At 39.7% G+C, this 23,488-nt stretch overlaps 1 protein-coding gene across 3 annotated transcripts in view; it reads left to right on the top strand.

Annotated features, from left to right (window-relative positions):
• Positions 1-23,488, top strand: part of LOC131427411 (uncharacterized) — a 281,665-nt gene that overhangs the window by 102,320 nt on the left and 155,857 nt on the right. For 2 of the 3 annotated variants that reach the window (XM_058590576.1, XM_058590571.1), the window contains exon 3: positions 14,895-14,987. The exons of the other annotated variant lie outside the window; for it this stretch is intronic. The gene's annotated coding sequence lies outside the window, so the exon portion shown is untranslated. The remainder of the gene's footprint in view (positions 1-14,894; positions 14,988-23,488) is intronic. 3 annotated transcript variants of the gene reach the window in all.

Genomic DNA, 23,488 nt, shown 5'->3' with positions numbered 1-23,488 from the left:
CTTATTAAATCGATGCTTTTGTTACTAAATGTTAAAACAAACTTATTTATAAGACGGCAAATGTGTTTCTGAATGAATACAAAAAAAATCAATCTTTGTTGCACTAAAAAAGCACCCTACTCTTCGTATATTTATTTCTGAGTATCAAAGGTAAAAATATTTCCCATGATATTATAGGAAACTTATGCACCTTGTTATGTGCTATTTTCTTACTTTACACCCACAATAGCACAAATATAATATTGTACTGACATATTTCGTCCTGGACATCTTATGGTCGTAAAAGGGTTAAGTAGGAGCACTATTACTGCCCTGTTATGCTTGGTGTCATGAACTAGTTATAGGGTTATAGATTTAGTTTTGACTGTTAGTGATAAGTAATCTGTTGATTCAAATGATGAGGAGGTTTTATGCCTGCTGGAGAAAGAGAGAGATTGCCAAATTTCATCTCCATCGGGCTTTTCCATGCTCTCAAATAAATAAATAAATATCCACAGGTTTTACTGTATGTTTAGTCAAAATTATCAAGCAGCTATTTTGGCTGAAATTTTCGAACTTATCAGGTGTACAACTTTGCTTCCGCCGTTTTCCGATAGGTGGCTGTACCGGCTGAGGCTGGTCAAAATACATAGATGATAATGCCTTTAAAGTGAGTGTGTACAGTGCCTAACGAATTGTCATCGCCGTTTCAGTGATAGTTGTTCTTGTTTTCGTATTATTCACGCTCGAAAATGTCAGTTTATGTGCCCAGTTCTCGCCATTTGCGGGAAGTTTTACTATTCTGTTACAATTCGAAAAAAATGCAGCTGAAGCGCATCGAATGCTCTCAGAAATTTTCGGTGATGCTGCGCTGAGTAAAAGAACGTGTCGGGAGTGGTTTCAACGTTTTAAAAATGGTGATTTCGATGTCGAAGACAAACATGGTGGTGGAAGAGAAAACACCTTCAAAGATGAACAACTAGAAGCATTGCTTGATGAAGATTCGTGCCAAACCTAAAAAGAGCTTGCCGAATCGATAGGAGTGAGTCAGCAAGCCATTTCAAAACGTCTCAAGGCCCTGGGTATGATTCAGAAAGAAGGAAACTGGGTGCCGTACGAGTTGGAACCGAGGAACATCGAGCGCGGTCTATTTGTATGAGAGCAACTGCTTCAAAGACAAAATCGTAAGGGGTTTTTACATCGAATCGTAACCGGTGATGAAAAGTGGGTTTGATACGATAATTCTAAACGCAGGAAATCATGGGAAAAGCCCGGGCATGCTACTTCGTCGAAGGCAAAACCGAATATTCACGGCGCTAAGGTGTTGATTTGTATTTTGGTGGGATCAGCTCGGTGTGATTTACTACGAGCTCTTAAAACCGGGTGAAACCATCACAGCAACACGACAATGCTCGACCTCACGTCGCAAAAGTAGTCAAAAAGTACCTGGAAACGCTGAAATGGGAGGTCTTGCCCCACCCGCCGTATTCCCCAGATGTCGCCCCTTCTGACTTCCACCTATTCCGTTCGATGGCATGCGGCCTGCCAGATCAACATTTTCAATCCTTCGAAGAGTAGGAAAAATGGATTGCTTCAGGGATAGCGTCAAAAGATGACTCCTTTTTTCGAGCCGGGATCCGAAAATTTCCGGAAAGATGGGAGAAAGTTGTCGCTAGCGACGGTCAAAACTTTGAATAATACATTTGTAAGCACTTTTTCGCAATGAAGCTTTTAACTTTGGAAAAAAAAACGGCGGAAGCAAAGTACCTGATATAAACAATTGATTGTTTACATTTGAACGGTTGAATGCAAAAATCGGATTAGTGCAACTTAGGCAGAGAAACCGGTTTGAGTATTTTTGAATACCGGATAAAAACATGTCGTACTAAAACCTGATTTGACAGTGCAAAATCGTTGAAAAATATATTTTTTTCAAGAATTAGACAAAAAAACTGAACGCAAAAACCGAATAATAAATAAGCCGGTGCTTCCGGAACAAATGTTTCTATCCGATTCTTACATTCGAAGCTTTTTCTAACGGCTTCCGCTGCAGACGAAGCCTGGTTGGCTTGTTTGTTATGGGCGGCTCTTGATAGAAACCAAAACCAGTGGTCGAGAGGTTCGCTAAAGCCAAATATGTTTTTTATAGCTTATTACATATACCGTTAATTTATCAGGCTTCTAGATATTATCCAAATCAGAGCTCAGGCGCCAGTGTAACTTTCAACATTCAAAAAAGCGTTAATTTAATGTTTTTCAAACACACAAGATGCATAAATTTATTTGAGTTAACTATCTTTATATAATAAAAATCTATTTAGAGTCATAAAAAAAGCATTCGTTTTAAGGGATAAAAAAATTGCTCAGAAACCACCAAAAGGGGGCGAAGTTAAAACAAATTTTTCAGAACAGACCAGATCATTGTCTCTTGAAAAATTGAAAAATAAAAATGTCTCCAACTTGACGGAATTTTTCTGCGTAAAACTTATGTCCTGGAAGATTCAGGGCAGCCTCCCGTAATGTCTTTTTATACTATCTTGCAACGGAACGGCGTAGCTGAACATTTCAGGACGTAAAAAGGTCAAGTTTCCAAGTTGATTTGGCAGGCAATATGCAGCTGTGGTCGAGCAAGTCAAAGCTGCAGCACTACCAGAAAGGTAAACAAGAGAAAAATACCGTAAAGAGTTCCCAAAGAAGCGATTGTTTTCATTCCTACGCATCCATATTGCTTCCTCGCTATTCTAGCTCGATTTAGCATCTTGTCACTACGCCAAAGATGTTTTGCGAATTGACTCCTTGTTGTACCGAAAGAGGTGAATCCACCACCATCCAGGGGACTGCTCGGAGTATTGTGCTATTGCGGTATTGTGCTCTCGTGAAGAGAGAACTCTCTTAATATGAACAGCAAGCTACAATTATAGAAAGATTTCTAAATTCTTGGACAGAAGTTTCTTTATACAGTCTTATAAGGTAACTGTAATTAGTTTAAGGATGACTAATAATTCGCAATTGAGTGAAAGAAAAATGAATCTTGGTTAGAGTTAACAGCTCATTTATTTTGTTTCAAATTTTATCTGTCCAGTTTTTGTCGCGAACAAGTCCTAATCATCTATGACACATTTTACCGACAGCATTAATCACTTTGTTCGTTTCATGACGCCTCGTTGTATGAAGCCCTACTTTCAACATTTGATCTTCACTGGACAAAAGAACTCATATCTGAATCAAATTCTTATTGTTAAGCCTTCCCATAAAAAAACTTATTCTTTTGTCGGTACGCCAATCCTGCTAAAGAGGTTGAAAAATAGCCAATGGCAAAGTCACATTTTACTCGCCCAAGAAGCGAAATACGGAGACACAGGTTCAACCTGCCAGTCAGTCGATCTTGGCCGGCTGCCGGCCCCCCGAAGCAGTATTTAGAAATAAAGCTCAAGTGCGGAATGTGGAATGTAAATCTCGGGCTTTTAATTTCATATGTTCTTCGTAATTGGTTTTTCATTTCGAAATGTATTTCGCGGTCTGGAGCAGCAACCTGCAGCCGCCGTCGTTGGTAAGCATGCCAACCATTTAGATCCGAATCTGCAACGACTGTTACGGTTGACTCCGTTTTTTTTCGTTGTTGTAGCTGTTGCCACCGGTTCGATTGTTCACGCGAGACCTTGGAACCTTAATTGATTAGTTGCCTTTCGATACTTCGCTGGCGTGATCGGAGATCTACATGCACTTCGGCCAGGCCTCCGAAGTGGAAAAGGGATTCGACGTTTTGGTATTCTGAACCTGCGCAGTTAAGCTCACAGGTGATCCAATAAAGCAGTGTACGAAAAATTCAATCAGTTTTGCATAATTTCCTCATTTCGAACGCGCACAGTAATGACAAAACAATCCAATCATAGCACTGCCGACATAATTTCGGTTCGGTTTGCAGCTGGTCCATTATGTTCAAGACTGCGTATGCATAACTGTGTGTGTGCTAAACCGATCCCAAATTAATGCCGTTATGCATTTCCACCGAACGGAACGACAAAGGCGCAATCCAACACCTGTGGCAATTTTGCGCCACTCATGGGCATAGTACCGAGTTGGTGTGAAAAAAATGCCATGCTAGAGAGTACCGCGGACCGAGCTATTCGTTCCATGGAATGCTGCAGCCCCCTCCGGCTGTTGCTGTTGGGTTCCTGACATTCGAGTGTAAAACAGCTCCCGGCACTGGTATAGAAAATTGCTTTCTGCTTAATAAATTTCAACAGCCAAGGCTACCGACGAACGACGACGACGATCGCCTACCGGGGAACTCCCACTCTCTCTCTACTCCCGGATTATTGTAATGCATTAGAGGGGGTGGAGGTTTCGATGAAGGAGTGCACAATTTAAGCCATAACTGCCTATTGAGTTGCTTCGAAAATATGTTCTGTGTTCATGATTAATTGCATTTTTATACGATTTATGACGGCGCGTAGTTGGTAATTATTGGGCAGGCATAGAATGAAATTCAGGCGCGCGCTTTCGTCATCCAAGAAATGGTTTTTAAAATATTAGTATTGAAAATATCGATTTTCGATAGATGCCGGTGGCTTTCGTTAGTAGAAAAATATTTAAAATATCTTTAGGATCTATTCTTTGTTTCTGAAAGAACCTAATTATTTCTTTGTTTAATTTTATTTAACAAAGCCGAGTACATTATGCTTGAATGCGAAGCTTCTGGTGCACAGAATTATTCTATATTATTATGACTTTTTCGTTGTAAACGGTTCACTATATAAATCTTCTAACTGGTTCTCTAGCTAGTGTCTGACTGAATACAAGCAATTTTTTTTTTCGACCGAAAAACTGGATACGGCGCGTATCAAACCAATACGAATTCTAGCTGAAAGTAAAGGCTTTCTTTGAAAACTTGCGTCATTGGATGCTAACAACCAACAAGGCGGGGCAGATGAAACCAAAAATGCTACAGTATGTTATAGATTCGCATATTTAAATGAAAATAGATTTTCTCATCTATATATATAAAAATGCACAGATCATTCTTTGTAATCGCATCACGTGAGAACGGATGGACGGATTTACATGATTCTTTTTTTGTTTGATCAGTTTTTACCCCCACCGGGTTCGTACATCAAAAAAATAAGGAAAACTTGCCGAAAAAGTGGGAAAAATCCATAAAATTGTTTTGTATGAACAATGGAATTTTCCGTTGGAAAAGTCGTCAATGATAGCTAGATCTACGATTGATGTTTGGCGCGCATTGATGTTTGGCCGTCGAAGGAAAGAATACTAGATCATTGAAAAAATTTTTTGGCGCGCAACAAGATGTTTTGTATGGAGATTTCACATGCATCGATTCTTCATTTCGAACCACGTGCTAAATTGAGTATTACAATTATTGATTACTAAATGACTGACGGAATGCATAGAAATACTGACGGAATGCATAGAATTCTAGAAATACCGCTGTAGGCTGAAGGAAAAGTTATGATATCGTTCACCAGTTGATGGATTGTGTGTAATGGAGTCAGATGAATAATATAAGTCATTGTGAATCAATGAAAAATTTGTGCTGTAGAAGCGCTAAGGTCAAGGTTGCTTTCGATTGAGTTAGATTACACAAAGCGCACATAATAAGTAGTAATTAGATATAACTCACTGCCTCTCAATGCATGAACCGTTAGAGAATTTCTCTACATTTTTTCGCTCCACCTCATACTTTGAGTATTTCACGGCCCTTACCAAAATAGATACAGTTTTGCAATGATCGGCGCTGTGTGGAATTCCAAGAGAGATTTCGCAATTTTACAATTGTCACAGAAAATCTAATCGATGATTCGACTTTATGACTCCCATGGTGTAGAGCATTCACAGACATTTTCATAGTTACAACTTATGCAGAGGTGATATGTACATAGTTAGAAGAAGCGGCAATAGTAAAATGATTCTATCACAATTATCCACTGCCCGAATAGAATCGGATCGCAAAACGAGAATTGCTTCAGAGCGAATCCCTACCCCAGCGTGCTAACCGAAAGAAAATCGCTTTCGCACTGGTTTCCATTCTATGTTAATTGAACTATGCCGGTATTTTGTTGCTGAGATCATATTCGTCTCTCTTTGATGGCACTGATTGAATCGTATGAAGAATTTGCTAGTAAGCGTTCTTTGATATGATAAAAGCTATTCCTGCTGAGAGGAATGTTCAAATTGGTAAGATCAATATCAACTTAAAATGTAAGCGTCGTCTCTCCGAAGTTACCAAAAGTTACTTTGTACCTAAAAATATCCACTTCATTAAAGCTCTAAAGAACGAGTGGCACTTTTTGGCAACTTGAACGTACAGAATAAGTTCTGAAAAAAAATTATCGATGCTTAAAAACTGTACACATTTTCACAGTAATTTTGGGTGAGGTTTCTTTTTTTGGGCTTAAGCGAATGTGTTTCGAATTTCGTTGATTGTAGGTTAAGTAATCAGAAAAATATTGGAGAGAAACTTTAACCACTTAGTGGTTTGACAATTCTGCTATCCGAACACATAAATGCGAACAAATAATTTGTGGGCGAGACGAAGTTCGATGGGTCAGCTAGAATCAAATAGTGCTCTTGGAATTGTTCTGTATGTTTAAACAAATGTATTGGTTTATTTTCTTCCATGTTCAAGTGCATTTTTTGAATGAGCTGTAAATATTGGTGAAAATAATTGCCACTTTTTCGGTGTGAACGTCGCATAAAGCTTCCTCTTAAAACTTGACACACTGACTCCTGGTCTCAGACTCCTGGTTCAGATTCCAGGACTCCTGGTCCAGGCTCCTAGTCCAGACTCTTGGTCCAGACTCCGGGTTCAACCTCTAGGTTCAAACACCAAGTCCCGACACCCGAGTCAGGTTAGGAACTTAAGTTTAAAAGATAGATCCAGCATTCAGGTCCAGATGCAGATTCAGAATCCACGTCCAGATTCAAATACTGTTTCGGAATCCATGTCAAAATTCAGGCTGGGAATTCAGGACTAGATTAAAAATTTAGGCACGGATTTCAGGTCTAGAGTTTAAAGCTCAAACATTCTAATTCTGGTCTACAATTGAGACAGAATTCAGTTTCAGGACGGAACTCCATGTCAAGAGTTGAATACAATTCCAAGATTAGGGTTCACAGTTGATATTCAAGTTACGAATCCAGGTTCAAGATCAGAGTGTTGATTCGGAATCCAGGTTCAAGTACAGACTCAGAACTCAGGTGCAGAATACAAAATAAGGATCCACATCTAGTGTTCAGCTCCAGAATTCAGCTCCAGAATCTAGGTCCAGAATTCAGATCCAGGTTCAGAGTCCAGACTCAAGTTCTAGGATTTGTGAACACCTTCATACGTCACGTTGGGATTGGACACCGCTTTCTGCAAAACTCTTGTAACCTATGAAAATCTTATGATATTTTGCTCAGAATGTGCCAAATAAGAGGCACAATAGAGTTTCGTAATTGAAAAATCACTTACCAAATTCCGTTCATTTGATACATCAACAACATAGCTTGTGATTTTAACTGAATGGAATCATCCAACTTCCTCGAAAACTACTGATTAGCAAATCCGTCTGACGAATTCGATTAATCGAGGAAGTTGTATAACAAAGCCGTGCACGATAAATAGCCCGAGTCCGCCCCAACGATTTGGTATGATTCAATGCACAAATTTGCCAAAAACCAAAATGAGTTGTGTTTCGGCTAGGAAAACACAGCAGTACGAACAGCTCCAACAACACGGAGAAAAATCGTTCCATATTTCCCAGTGTTGCTTGTGGAGCCTCGTAGTAATCTCGGTTGCATCAACGTTTGCTCGGAGTAATGACGAATGTACATGCAAACCGAACATCGAACAGTGTTTGTTTTTGCTTCAATTTTTGTTTCTTTCGCTCAACTTTTGTGGGTGTCGCCACAGACGGACTTGCTGGCGGTAGACGCGAGGTGATGTGGTTATCACACGGTTGAGGCATAATTTGAATCTACCGCGATGACCGGAAAAACAACGCGCAAGCCTACCGCGTGCACCTGATAGCCGGGCAACGGCAACCGTGATGTGTTAGTTTGGAAAGCCGACTCGAGAAAACAAGCCGGAAAATCAACTGCCTTACACTTGTCTAGAGTGCGCGAAATAATGACGGTTCACTACTACGGAATATGTGTGCTTCGGTTGACTGAGTCCGGACCGAGTGGGTGATTGAGTCAGCTAACAACACAATCCTGAAACGGATTGCGTTTTGGTGGAGTTATTTTTTATCAATAGATTTTTTCTTCTGGACTAGCAGTTCGTGTGTTTGAAAATGCGTGATGTTGCTATTGTTGTCAGTATTTACATAATTAACAAACGTAAGTAATGAATTTTAACTGCGATATTAATTTGCTTCACTTCGGTTCGCATTGAATGCATGCATAATCGGCTTGACTGAGCACAGCTTATGAGTTAATCTTTGTACTAATCTAAAATATGTCCAGCATGAAGAAAAGAAATAACGAACATTAATCATCTTATCAGTTGTTGTCTGTTTGCCTTTTCTCGTGTAAAGAAAGCCTGGGCAAACATTCCTCAACATCATTTTTAACCAATGTTCAGATGCCAAATCTCATCTTCCAGTCGACTTAGCTTTGCTTTGAGATCGGACAATGTTTGTGCATGTAAGTGTGCGTGTTGGTGTCAAACTGAGCAAAATAAAATCTGATAATTTGCTTTCTGGAGAAAATCGCGTTAGAAGCTATGGCACAGCATTTAATTGTATGAGAAAGTTTTGATTAATAACATTAACAGGAAAAGGAACATGTTATTTTTCCTTGTTTTCTGATTCAAACACTGTAGAAGCCTACAACTAGTAGACGAAATACGTTCAGAACACGAAGGCATAAAAATAGAGTGGAATTATAGAGATGGATTTGTCGGATTATCGCTACAAGACGTTCATCCATAGAAGCTATTCAAAACCATATCGTAAGAAGAAAAATTTTGTAGCGCCTCAAGAAATAATCAATTCTAAAAAAGATGCGAAATATTTGTAGTACTACTGTATGTCTGAGATCACTTCGGTTTGTTTTTTTTTCACTTACGATCGGGACGATAAAAACAGAAAACAAAATTCGCTATAGTTTTGTGGACAATAAGACGATGTTGCAAAAAGTTAACCTAATGAATATAAAAACATAATAGCTGTTAACTTCAGGCAGTGTCGAAATCGAACTTTGTTTCAAAAATTTGATACGGTATTGAAGAGCAAATGCACTTCGATATAGAGTACGTACATTTACTTCAACTGAATAGAAATAATAGTATTGGATACATTCAATTCCATAAGAAGTTTGAGCGCAATTGAATTCTACAACAACAAAAATATTATTTTTGTGGTGTACGATAACGTAAAGTACATCATACTACATAGTATATATATATAAAGTAGAGTGTCATTTAAGTGATTGTGCATGATCTGCCTTCTTTTGCTACCAGCGATGATTCGAAGAACCATGTCGCAGTACGGAGAGATGCTTTCTGTGGAAAAGAAAGTGTAGGAGAAACATTTCCCGGTCTTTTGAATGGCGTACAAATATAACGCATGCGCTTAAAGAAGGCTCCACTCTCTTATGTGGTTTTCGATCAGGACACAAGACTCCCATGTACATCGCTGGACATCTACGGCAATCAGCTGGTTACATGTCAATATTAAGAGAAAACTATTCACTATGGTAAGAAACTGAACAAGAAGACATCAACATCTAAGAACAATCACTTCTTTACCGGTCCCAAGGAATCATCGTACTTCTGATGATTTTTCCATTGTTCAATGCTTTCATTTGCTATTATTTTTTCCGGTTAGATCACAAAAGTTTAAACTATGTTCTGCCGATGTTGGCGCAGATACTCAAAAGCAAATATAGTCGTATATAACTTCTTATAAAAAATAAACTGATATACGATGTCACACTTCGTTTTATTTAGTTGTAGCAAAAGCACCTACTTTGAACCGAGGTGCATAGGTTTCTTGAACAAAGCAACAATTTACTGTAACGAAGTTCGAATTCAGAAATTCATGAAATGTCGAGATCTGGTCTTTCCTCGAAAAAAAAAGTCCCCGAGCCGGGAATTTTTTTTCGGGATAACCCTAGATCTCAACGTTTTGTGCTTTTTTATGACGATAAAATCACATAAGAGATTTGAGTGTACTTGACATATTTTAATACTTGATACCCAAGTCAATGATTTGTTGTATTATCAGAAGTTATCGATGATTTAACAATCTCAGATTAGATCTAAAGGGTGATTTTTTGCTGGTATTTTTTTTGGCAAAACTGTTTTAGAAAGATCACGCGTGAATCGTGTCTTGTGTCATTGTAAAACTTGTGTCTTGTGTCTATAATTTAATCATGAATCGTCGATGGGTCTACAATTTAAGCACGAATGGGCGCTGGCAAAGTTGGAGGAGGATTCACTTTTTATCGGCAAAATGTGTTCGGCGACGTTTGGTGTGGATTATGGTCCGGTGGCATAATTCGTGAAGTTGAACAGAGTGTGCCAAAATTGGACCTTGAGGCATAGGCCATCTGAAGCGGAGCCGCTGTCAACATTTGCATGAAATCATCATCAAACATTAAATTGTATTGATCATTCTATCGATTCCAATAAAGATTTCATCAATTTTCTCAAATTTGTTATTTTTTGAAAATCAAGCCCGATACCTCTTAAAAATCACTCTTTACAACTAAACTTTACAATTAAACTTGCTAATGCAAACGTGGAGCATGAAAATATTACATTCAAAGTCCAAAATAACGTCAAAACATATGCAGTGGTAATAAGAAATATATCGCGATGTCGCAATTTGTTTGTCGGAAGGAAGTGAAATTACGGAATGATTTTGTAGACGTGTGTTTCCTAGGCGTTTGAGAAACCCTGTTTCTTCTTTCGTGATCTTCGGTAAGAAAGAGTGGCATCCATGAAAAACGCTAATCACCTACGCAAATCACTAGACCACATCACGATATTGTCTGCAACCTGCTCATTACGGCGAGCTTCGCAAGAAATATGATAAAACCATAAATAATAAATAATAATAATAAAATTCTCCCACGCCGGCTCCAAGTAACCCAAGGAATGAGACAGAAAGGCGTACTAATAATGCTAATGGAAACAAACAATACAATACTCTCATCTACTAATCATCAGCTATACAGTTATACAATACTGAAACTTGTCGTAAATTAATTCAATTTTCAGTTCATTCGGGATTGAACCTTCCCGTGGTTGGTGGGCTTGACGGTATTGCAAACATCATCAGATACAATCAATTAGAGCTAGAATTTAATATAGATATATGTTACAGCTTTAGCTTAATTATTCAATGTAATGAATAAAATACGGATCGACTTGAATAAGATGTTGATTGCATTACGCTCCAAACATCCGGAGTTTAGAGAGGCCGGTAGGGCTCAGGAGCTCAGGATAGCTCTGTTTTATGTTTCATTTTCATACTACCGGCCTTTAATACCAGTGTGAAGTGGAAATTGAATGGAGTGAACGTATCCCAATTGGGTTTCACACGATGGCACCAAACGAATGGTAAATGCAGTCCATCTTTGACGTTTATTGATGGTTTGTGTACCATGGAATACTGTGGAATGTAATAGCATATTGTAGAATAGAGTAAAATAATAAAGAATGAACATATGAGCCAACCACTGATAGATGTCAAACGATGTTCATCCATTTCATTTTGTGAGGTTGTGTCGTTTTCATGTGAGACCGGATGGGTGAGATGATATGTGAAGTGTATGCAAGAATGATAATAAAGGCCACCGTTTCAGCTCAGGACTAACGATCGACCAATAGTAGAAATAAAAATAGGGTAACGGTACCCTCATTTATCTCAGCTCCATTAGTCATCTCATATACGAAAACCTTTAGTTAGAGTGAGATCTGTTGTCTCTGTTCGATAGATTTAAAAGTAAGATGAAATTAGGAGCATTCGCTTCGTGTTTAATAAATTTAAAATTTCTGTTCCTGAACAACAATTGGACCTACAAAAAAGAGATTTGAAAACCTACTCTCTCTATTTTTCTAAAATCACTCTACGCATTTCTGCGCCCTAGAAGTATTTCTTAAATTTAAATATGATTAGTATCTAACGGCAACATCGTATCTAGATTGGAACATCGACATGCGAATGGAATAATGTAATGAGAACCGCGAAAATGTTACCGCAGAGACGGGGCTCGAACCCGTAGCTAACTCCTAACCTGGGAAAGTGTTGAATTTGTTTCCGTAGATATAGGACTGTAAAAGTGAATGGCGTAGTAACCAAGTACAGTGGGTTCCATCTAGTCAATTAGACTTTCTCTTCGTGTGTTTTCATATGCAGGGTAGCTTAATTGGTAAAACAATTTCTCCGGTTAGGAATTAGCTACGGGTTCGAGTCCCATCTCTGCGGTAACATTTTTTCGGTTCTCATTACATTATTGCACTCGCATGTCAATTTTCCATCTGTTTTCTTCGTTAGATACTGATCATATTTAAAACTAGCTCAAGACGTCTTAACAAAGACTAAAACACAAATCGTTGTATTTCTTAAATGCTTTGATTCGCTTGATCCAACATGAAAATCATGCCCCAGTGCTTCATGAGAAAGCCGTTTCGCCGAATCCTTCGATTGTCCTAATATCGTAATTGGAATTGGTTTCAAATAAAGACAAATAAAATATAATATCATTAACGTCCGTTTAGTTGAAGAAAGACTACTCTCTTGAGTAAAGACTGATTCCTGATCCTCAGACCAGAGTTCCCAAGAAAACTTGTTGATTCTATTGGGTATGTTCGGGTGCTGTCCGACCTCACTTCCGCTCGTTCGGACCTAAATCTAGCATTGAGTAGACCGGGCATGTAAATTAGGGTGCCAATAAAAAGGTGTTATCTCTAATTCCGTAAAGTGGGAGTGCCTGAAGGTTTAGGTACCTCAAAAAAAGTCACTATACAAAATTTGAGTTTCATCCGATATGGACTAGTGGTGCCACCCGGCGGTCAAAGTTTGCAAGTTCTTCATAATAAAAAATCACCATAGGAAAATTAAAATTCCCAAAATTGAATTTTTCCTGATGCTTTTGATGATGAGTTAGAATTGCATGAAATCTGGTGTTATCTTGGAATTAAAAAAAATCGACTATGAGACTTAAAAAGACTCCCAAAATCGTTTTTTTTTGCCAAACGTCTTAGAATTACATGAATTTCAGATTTTCATGACATTCTAAGACGGAATTAGAGATGGCCCCTTTTTATTGGACCTGTACATTGTCGGGATCGGTACTAGTGTACCTCTTCTCCATTCTAGTGACAACATGCCAAATTAGGCCAAACATTTACAGAGCCATTGCGATTACGTCAGGTATTCCTGCTTATACATTTGGGAATCCATAGTCTTGTTCATCATGAGCAATTGAGTTTCTATCCACGGCTGCAAATATCTTGCCAGATTATCTGCAAGGTTCTAATTAATATGTTAGGTAAATTCCCTCGATCAATGGTTTCGAAAAACTTTTGTTCGAGAAGCTGCTCAACTTCGGGCCACGCCAAAAATGACATTTGGTTTCAGCAAATTTCAACGACTTTACGATTTTTTTAACCTGTCCACGTAAGATTTTCGAAGAGCGTATCCAAAATTAATTTTCCGCTCGAGGCGTCCATCAAGTATAACTTCGTTGAATCAAAATAATCATGACGAAGCTGATAATAAATGAGTCTAGCTTTACATTGATTTCCGATGAAATGATATTCGGAAAACGGCCTTCGGCAAAATGGCTCATACTATCTGTTCGAAAAACGGCTAATTTAAAATGTAAACCCGGAGTGCCAACACTTCACAATCAGTGAGGCATGCCGTTAAAGTGAAACGTATACTACAGAGAATAATATAACCCGCTGATGTTGACGCCTTCGGGTCATCCGCAGCGAGGCATAGCAAGTCGAACATCAAAACAAAACAAATCTGACCAGTAAATAGTTGAAACAGAACACCCGTTGATGACGGCTGCGAACCGGAGGGTGAAACGTACATTTCAATCCCTACTCTGAGCTTCAGCTGAGGAGACCTGGCTGATTCCGGCATGGGCCCTCAACCCACCTCCCTTGGCACGGTATGCAACCTGGAGAAGAAGAAGAATGTGTTTTACTGGCCATTCGGGTAGATACATTTTCTTGGCACTTTTTTCACCCACATCCCAGCTGTTTTGCCTTTCGCGCGCCGGTTCGGGCGCTCATCGCAGCTCTATTGTGTACGGCCGGTCTGCTGCTGCTGAGTTCGAATTCCAAGCGATGGGCGGCGATTGCATAAGCTCCTGACTGTTGCTGCATGCAAACATTACTGAAATGATTTTGCATTGAAAGAAGATGTCAGCAATATCGCAGGTAAACAACAGCGGCCGGCCGCCTGGAGGAACCGAGGCGGCACGAAGTGCTGCCTCCGAGACTCTCGGACCAGGTGCGGATTGTGACGTAAAGGAATTTCGAGTAAAAGTGAACAGGCTGGGGATTCTCACGGAAAGCATTTAACGGTTGGATGCCAAGTGACGAGAGCACCGTTGCCGGTGGAATTCAGCGGTTGATTCTGTGTTAATCAATTATTTTGTATCGCTATTGCTTATTAATGAATTATCTTTTGTAGACCTTGGCGTTTTTTGTTTTGAAGGTTTCGCTGAAGGAAAATGAACCTTTTGATATCTTTCCATTAATCTTTAATTATGAAATCGCATTGAGTTGATGAGCTAATAATTAAGATTCCGGATCGATAACAATTTGAAAACCTAGGCACCAACCGGAAAATCACTATATTTGAATTTTATCCTGACTCCATCTAAATGGTCTGTTAACAACCGAATGTCTAATGCCTGTATCAATGCTTTTATTTCATTTTCAGTCCCTTTTAATTCAAAAATGGATTAACACCGCTACAATCTTTACCAACTGAGAAGCGGTCCGATCTACCCATCCGGGAAACGTAGGCCCTCTGGTGAGTTATTCAAGTTATTTTTCCTTTCTACATAAGTGTACCAGTGTGAACACAAAACTGACCCGTCGTTTCGTACTTTTGCACATTCCTTCACGCTTCCCCCCTTCCAGGCCACAAGTCGCGACCAAGTCGAAAGTTCAAACCGCTAGGTTGGTTGTTGGCATGTGCGCCACCAGAAGACCACCGAACCGTTAGGAGCCACTTTTGGTCAGAGACGGCAAGCGGTCGGCCGGTCGGTCGGTCGACCGGTGGGCACATGGATTGAATTTTTCTGGTTCTTGAAGCTCGCCCACAAGTTTGACTTTGGTTTAAAATAACTATCCATAACGATACCGAAGCGCGGTTGTGTAACTGTACTTTGTACTTTACTTTGGAGAGGTTGGCCGGAGGTTCGGCTGAAGAATGGTTCTTTGGCAGTGGCTAAACAGCTGTTTGTATGCGGTTGAGCACATGTCATGAATTTTAGCGGTTAGAAATGGATGGCTGGATTGTATACAATCCAGTCTGACGCTCGTTCAGAGCGCATTAAGTGTTAAATGGGCTATTTACGTTACCATTGCTTCGTTCAGTTGCGTATTGAACATTTTAAAACTGCGTCTACGCAGTTGTGGATCATCTGGTATGTTTTTGTCGAAACCATTCTTGTCATGAATAAAACATTATTTGCAATTATTCTAGTTATTTTTCACTTCACCGTCAGTTAGTTTTTCGCAAGCTTCATTCTGCTAATATTTACTTATAATCTAGGCATTATAGATGAATTAGATTTAACTGCAGGCTGTTAAAGTGCAGCATCTATTTGAAATTGAATCATTTGAAACCGGTTAATTGGTCACTACTTTGGTATTACAGATTACTGTTGACGATAACTTTAGTCAGTCTGTCAAGGTCATTTGACGCGACTGACAAATTGCAACACTGGATTCAGAATTTCAAACTTCAAAATTTGCCTACATAAAGACTGTCAGTTTTTATGGCTGCGTCCTGTTGTTTACACTCTTATCTAACCACTTGTGCAGTTGTTTATTCGTTTTCATTAGTTTGTTTCGAAATGCGTGGACTTTCAGCAGAACAACGTCGAAAAATTGTGTACAAATGGTGCACAGAACGCGGACTGTCACTGAGAAAATGGAAGGAGTTAGTGAAAAAGCCGTGCGAAATGCAATCAGGAAGTTTGGTGAAACCGATAAACCGAAAACGGGTCGAAAAAAGGTCCTGCGAACCCTCAGTTGGATAAACGTATACTGAAGGCGTTCGAGCAAAAGAAGGAGGTTTCAGTTCGGGATGTGGGCACTTCGAAGTCAAATGTTCTTCGTGCTAAAGAACGTTTGAATCTTCGAACCTATAAGAAGCAGAAACAACCAAAACGTAGTCCGAAACAAGAAGCATCGATCAGGCCGAGGGTTCGAAAGCTGTACAATACTATTCTTGCTGGAAATTTGAACTGCATAATCATGGACGACGAAACCTACATGAAACTCGATTACAAATCCTTGCCGGGACCACAATATTATACGGTGCGAGAAGGGCAAGTGTTAAACCAGTCCGAGACATCGATTGAAGTCGAAAAATTTGGTAAGAAAGCTATAGTCTGGCAAGCAATTTGTAGCTGCGGTAAGATTTCGAAACTCTTCATCCCCACTGCTTCAATGAACAGCGAAATATACATCAAGGAGTGTTTACAAAAACGACTTCTACCCATGATTCGAAGCCACAAGGATCCTGTTGTCTTCTGCCCAGATCTTGCTTCTTGCCACTACTCAAAATCAACGGTAGAATGGTATACTACCAAAACTGTCACTTTCGTCCCAAAAGACATGAATCCACCAACTTGCCCACATCTCGACCAATTGAGGAATTTTGGGCATTAACGAAGGTACATCTTAGGAAACATGTCTCGGTAGTCGAAACCATTGAACAGTTCGAAAAAGATTGGAAAAAAGTGTCAAAACTTGTCTCCAAGAAGTCAAATGTTTAAATGTACGGAATTCAATGAGGAACGTTCACAAGAAGGTGCGCCAGCTAGTCTACAATGGCTAAGCAGCAAATGTTGAGAATAATATTCTGTTGTTGTAGTCTCATATTATCAGTATATCGAATAAAATTTGAATATCTAACACTTGTGAATTATTTACAGCGAAATCAAAGTGCGTCTATACTTTCTGGGACAGTCTTTATTTATCATTTTTTTTTCTTGGAAATTCTACTTTATACACAAAAGAAAAACTGCGTAATAAATCAGTGCAACTTCGAAAATCCGCGTAAAAATCAAGTAACTTTGCAAATCTGCTTTGAAAAACTACAAGGATCAGCCCCATAGAGTTGTTCGAACCATTGATGTGGAACAAGGAAACCAAAATGTTTAATAATCTACAATCAGACAGTTCAATCAATCGTCACCCTTTCGAATCCGCAATTGCACGAGAGTTTGCCTGAAGCACTCAAAATTTACCCTAAAGTAGTTGCAAATTTCTCAGGCGAAAACGATATAACATGAAACTTCATACGAACTCGCATAACTCAAGCTCAGATCATACCAATTAAGGATTCAAATCGTTTTATGTCTCGTTGTCTAACAACAACCTACCTCTAGCATGCTACGCGTAGGACTGAAACGTTAGCTATAAATTTGCTTCTATTTATAGATTCGCGTCCTTCTAACAGCTTTGCTTTTGCATCGATTGACCAATCAGATCGATGCTTTCCCTTTGATATATCGCTTACTTCTTCAGAACCGTTGTCTATGGCAGGGAAATCCGGTATGCCGGAGATTTTCAGCAGACAAAATAGGATACTGCTAGCTATTAATCAAAATATCAATGATATACAATTAAAAATACATGGCTATGAACATTCAAATCAATACGTAGAAATATTTCCAATCAAATGATGAAATAATATTAATAATTGATACAAAATAGACTGAGCTGTAAGTGTTTAAAACCTGATCACAATTGTACGTGTATTTTGCTTTGAGTTTCTGATTTGCACCCCTATATAGAAAATAAAGATGTGTTCCACATCAAAACCGCATAACTCAAGAAATTCGTGTAGTTTTGAGTATCCACTAAAAAACAAAAACGTACGTTCGATAATCCACATGAAAAGAAAACACCGCTGCACTTCGTACCTCCGGTAATCTACGCAACTTCGGAAATTCCCATGGAATGAAACCGCATAAAAACCTTGTAAAAAGACCTCAGTGTACCCGTACAAAGTTAAAAGCGATGCGGTCCAAAAACTCGAAATAACTTGCTGTCTCCGTGTTTACATAATCTTTTATGCACATACACATTGTAATTGTATCACAAAAACAAACTTCTTAATCCTCCATTCGGTGTGATAAATCCTTTATCTTGCCATTGAAATAATCTCATTAAAACATATTTTTTCATTGATGTTTTTTTTTACATTTGGGTTAATTTTTAATTCAACACTTACTTTGCATATTTGGGAACTTTTCCAGAGCCGATAGTGTCAGTAATACTACTTTTGAACCTGATTATTAGCCGCTTTTAGGAAAATTATCCGAACAGAAAAAAAACGATTTGACGGTTACGTCACTTATACGATTATAACTTCGGACCTGTGTGTGTTCGCCATGAGCAGATGAAAAGACTGCGTTTTGTCGGTTGCGTCATTCAGAGTCCGCCATCTAACTTTTTTTTGATCTAGCGGTTATTTCGACATTGGTAACCTTAATGTCATTTCTGATTTGATAGAAACTTAGTTTTAGCGATTTGACGCCTTTAGACTATCATCTTTGGGGGGCTGTCAAAGATAAGTGTTATGTGGACAAGCCAGAAACAATTCAAGCCTTAAAGGACAACATTCGTGCTGAAATAAAGCTGCATACAATCGAAAATGTACTAAAAAACTGTACCGACCGTATGGTGTACTGCAAGGCCAGCCGAGGCAGCCATTTGAATGAAATTATATTTCGCAATTAACCGAAAGGATTGTATTTTATTATGGAAAATTAAATTTTGAAATCGGATGAACCGTTTGTGTTTTATTGCATGTTAAAAAAAAGTTACATGGCGGACTCTGTATGATTTTGTTTACCGAACCGGAAATGATAGGCATTACCTTTTCAAACAATACTGGAAGTTATCAGAAAATATATAGTATTTATTAGTATTATTATATGTAGTTTATGTATTTATCACGTCACCTCACTGTTTATATCTCCTGAAACCAAAAGTGTCAGCCACTCGAAAAAATGCAACAGACAAAAATGATGACCAAACATTGATTTTAGCTCGGATATTTTCGAGACTCTCCGTGAATAAATGTTTAAAACACATATTAGCTATGTTTTTGCAAAGTTGGTTTATTCTATCTCCCCTCCTAGTGTAAATGAGTACTCCTATTGAACGAAGTTCTGGCAAGTTTTGCGAATATGCATTAGGGTGGGACAGGGTTGTATGGGAAAAAGATGAAAAGGTTTATTTTCTCGCTCCACCAAACTTTTCGTTTTCCTTTTGGGTCCCATAAGCACCATGCAAAATCTTAGCTCGATCGGAAAAACTATATTTTCGCGCCCGCGGTTTAAAATTTGTATGGGATTTAATATGGAGAAATACACTTTTAACAAAAAAATCGGCAACAGTGATGCTAGCTATATTAAGGAGTGAGCCATTGTTCGGACCTTGAGTCGATTTTCCTTTAATAACTTTTTCTACAAATGTCGGATTATTTTGCTGTTTTCTAAAGTTTTCCTGCTCGATAAATTTCCTACGATAATAACACATGCACTGATTTTTAGAGTTCATAGGATGATCTCTAGCCGATTTTTTTGTTAAAAGTGAATTTCTCCATATTAAATCCCATACAAATTTTTGTTTTTACCGATCGAGCTAAAATTTTGCATGATGCTTATGGGACACAAAAGCAATATTTTGTCAATATTTTGTCCCACCCTAATATGCATCCCTCGGTACAACAACATTATCGTAGGCTTCGTTCCACTCCATCACTGGTTTCGTGAAATGGGGCAATTCGATTTTCGACCAAAACAATGTTACCTTCGTGGGACTGGAGGAAGGATAACAGATGATTATGCGAAAAAATTCGTTATATATTTGGCCTTTGATGTTGTTGGTCGTTTTGTATGGATTGTTGAGTTTGCTGCACTTTCAGATCGCCTGCCACAATAAGTACTTTTCGGCATATTATTCGAGATTCTCCAGACGGGATTTACCGACGAAAAATTACAGGCCGGGGATTTGCTTGGTGCTCGCTTTAATATACGTCTCGTCGTTTATCACGATGCAATTTTCTGTACTCGCGGAACATCTTCCTGGTGCGAGATTGAGCTATCGTATTCTGTATATTGGTTCAGTTAGACCCCTTCGTTACCCTGAAGACATGAAGTCCGATCCGCTTCATTGCTTCCTGAACAAACGAACCAGATACACGAAGAGACCTTTATGCCCTCATCTTCCTTGCGTTCACTGCATTGCATTGCTTCGCTTTTGTTCCGCTGCCAACTCGCCGTAAGATCGTCAGTCCAACCCAGGAGCATTATTGTTACAAGACAGAATCGGCATTGAAAATTTCATTATTGGCAAAATGGCTCTCAACAGAGTCATAACATGCATAGGAACAAAATCTACGTAAACTTTTTTAGCAGAGTCAAATCAATTGGTATTCGTATTCGTTGCTCTCATTGCCAACCCTCGACAAAATGTCTCCAATAGCCACATTTCTTGGCACGAAATATGCTACAGGGAACGACACAGGAATCAATCTGGGTGCACGCTCAGCCGACAACAGATTCCAAGCACCTGATCTGTCGGAGATAAGTGAGGAGATCGGCATGTTTAGGAACAACAAAGCCGCGGGCAATGGCCAGTTACCAGGCGAGCTACTCAAACATGGAGGAGAGGCACTGGCTAGAGCGCTACACTGGATTATTTCTAAGATTTGGGAGGAGGAGATTCTACCACAGGAATTGATGGAAGGAGTGGTATGTCTCGTCTACAAAACGGGTGATAAGCTAGATTGTTGCAATTACCGCGCAATCACATTGCTGAACGCCGCCTACAAGGTACTCTCCCAAATCCTTTGCCGTCGTCTGTCACCAATAGTTAAGGGATTCGTAGGGCCGTACCAAGCGGGATTTACTGGAGCCCGCGCCACTACGGATCACATATTCGCGATAAGACAAGTACTCCGATGTCTTGACGAACAATATCGATTGCCCAGCACTTCTTAGTCAAATCAACATCAATGTTCGTTCCAGAGCTCTCCGCAACAACAACCTCCTCAGTTTGCCTCTACGTCGTACTAACTACGGAATCAACGGTGCCGTCATGGGATTGCAACGAACCTTCAACGTGTTTCGACGGGATTCGATTTTCATTTTTCCCGCAACCGAATAAGGGAAATTTTTTTAAATATTCTTAGAAACAATCATTAGGACTTAAATTTGTCTGTTGATTAAATAAATAAAATAAAATAAAATCAAAAAAACAAAATAAAATAAAATGTCGTGAATACAACGTACCCACGCATCACATATTCATTGACTTCAAAGCGGCATACGACACAATCGATCGAGAACAGCTATGGCAGATCATGCACGAATACGGCATCCCGGATAAACTGACGCGATTGGTCAAAGCAACGATGGATAGAGTATCTGGGACGCTCTCGAGTCCCTTCGAATCTCGGAGAGGGCTCTCTTGTATTTTGTTCAATATTGCCTTGGAAGGTGTGACCCGAAGAGCGAGGATCGACACGAGTGGCACGATCTTCCGAAAGTTCGTACAACTTTTTGGCTTCACTAACGATATTGATATTGTGACACGTAACCTTGAGAAGATGACGGAAACCTACATCGGACTGAAAGCTGAAGCTAGGCGTATCGGACTGGCTATAAATGCGTCGAAAACAAAATATATGAGAGGAAGAGGCTCTAGAGAAGAAACACTACGCCTCCCACCACGAATATTGATAGACGGTGACGATATCGAGGTGGTTGACGAGTTCGTGTATTTGGGCTCACTGGTGACCGCCGATAACGACACCAGCAGAGAAATTCATAGACGTATTATGGCAGGGAATCGTGCGTACTTTGGACTCAGAAAAACCCTAAATGCTCATTAGACCGGTTGTTCTCTATGGCCACGAGACCTGGACTATGTTGGCAGAGGACCAACGCGCCCTCAGTGTTTTCGAAAGAAATGTACTGAGGACCATCTATGGCGGAGTGCAGATGGAAGACGGAACGTGGAGACGGCGTATGAGTCACGAATTGCAACAGCTGCTAGGAGAACCACCCATCGTACGGACAGCTAAAATCGGACGACTACGATGGGCTGGGCATGTCATAAGGATGTCGGACGACAGCCCAGTGAAAATGGTTCTTGAATCTAATCCGACTGGTACAAGAAGAAGAGGAGCGCAGTGAGCAAGGTGGATCGATCAAGTGGAGGGTGATCTCAGAAGCATCCGTACCTTGAGTGGCTAGCGACGAGCAGCCATGGACCGAGTTATGTGGAGACGTATGCTTGATACAGCAAAGGACACCCCAGGCCTATAGCTGTTAGGTAAGGTAAGGCAAGTGTTATCGCAAGGATGTTTCTTAGTTTTAATTTATTAGTTCAATTTCAGTATATATGCTATGGTTTAAAAAATAATGTATCATTTCGAACATTGCAATTTATTGTGAGAATAATTTCAAGCATTCTTGAATGTGGATGCGGATAACGTCGTTGAATATTTATAGTCAGCTGTGCAGAGAAAAAAATTCTAGCACTAAACGGATTCGGCCACGTTTCTATCTTTGGTAAGCGGACCATTTCGGAACGGACCCGAACGCCTCTCCTCCTCCTCCACCTCCGATGCACACCTTCGAACTCGAAGCGCAGTTTTAAATATGACCGTCACTTCCTGCCATTGAATTGTGTACGCTTTGGTTTGCTGCTGCAGATATATACTTAAGCTCCGTTGGTTTTGATTCGCTTGAATCGTTTACGTCGTTGAACCTGCTGATCCGGCCGGGCGGTCGGTCGGTCGGTCGGTATCAGATGTAGGTCTCCGGAGGTGATTACTATTACGGTGCGAAGCTTCATACAATTTTGTCTCGGTCACACATCACCGCCGATTCGGGCAAAGCCGGTTCGGTTGCCCAATAATGAATTTCAATTTTCTTTTCGCGCGGTTAGCAGTTCTAGTTCGCGGAAGCGACGGGAAACCTAACTGTACAAATCCGCAACGTTCGCGGTTTTCTCGGTCTCGGTTCGTGATAATATTTCATTATTGAATTGCGAGGAGTTTTCAGTATTGTCGGTCGATTTTTGTTGATCTAGCACTCACTGGCAAAAAAGGGGGGTAACCCGATGCGGCAGTTGTTTCCGACTTGAAATCAGGTGACAGTCAAGCAAGCGCACTGCTAATGCATTGTTGGATATTTGTAAAGGCTAGAGTAGAGTTCAAAACATCAAGTTATAATTTTTGTAACAAGACAAGAAAAACATTTTCATGTAGATTCA

Source organism: Malaya genurostris, chromosome 2, assembly GCF_030247185.1.
Source record: "Malaya genurostris strain Urasoe2022 chromosome 2, Malgen_1.1, whole genome shotgun sequence".
Lineage (NCBI taxonomy): Eukaryota > Metazoa > Arthropoda > Insecta > Diptera > Culicidae > Malaya > Malaya genurostris.
Note: the sequence above shows the minus strand (reverse complement) of the source record. Positions and strands in the feature narration are given on the sequence as shown.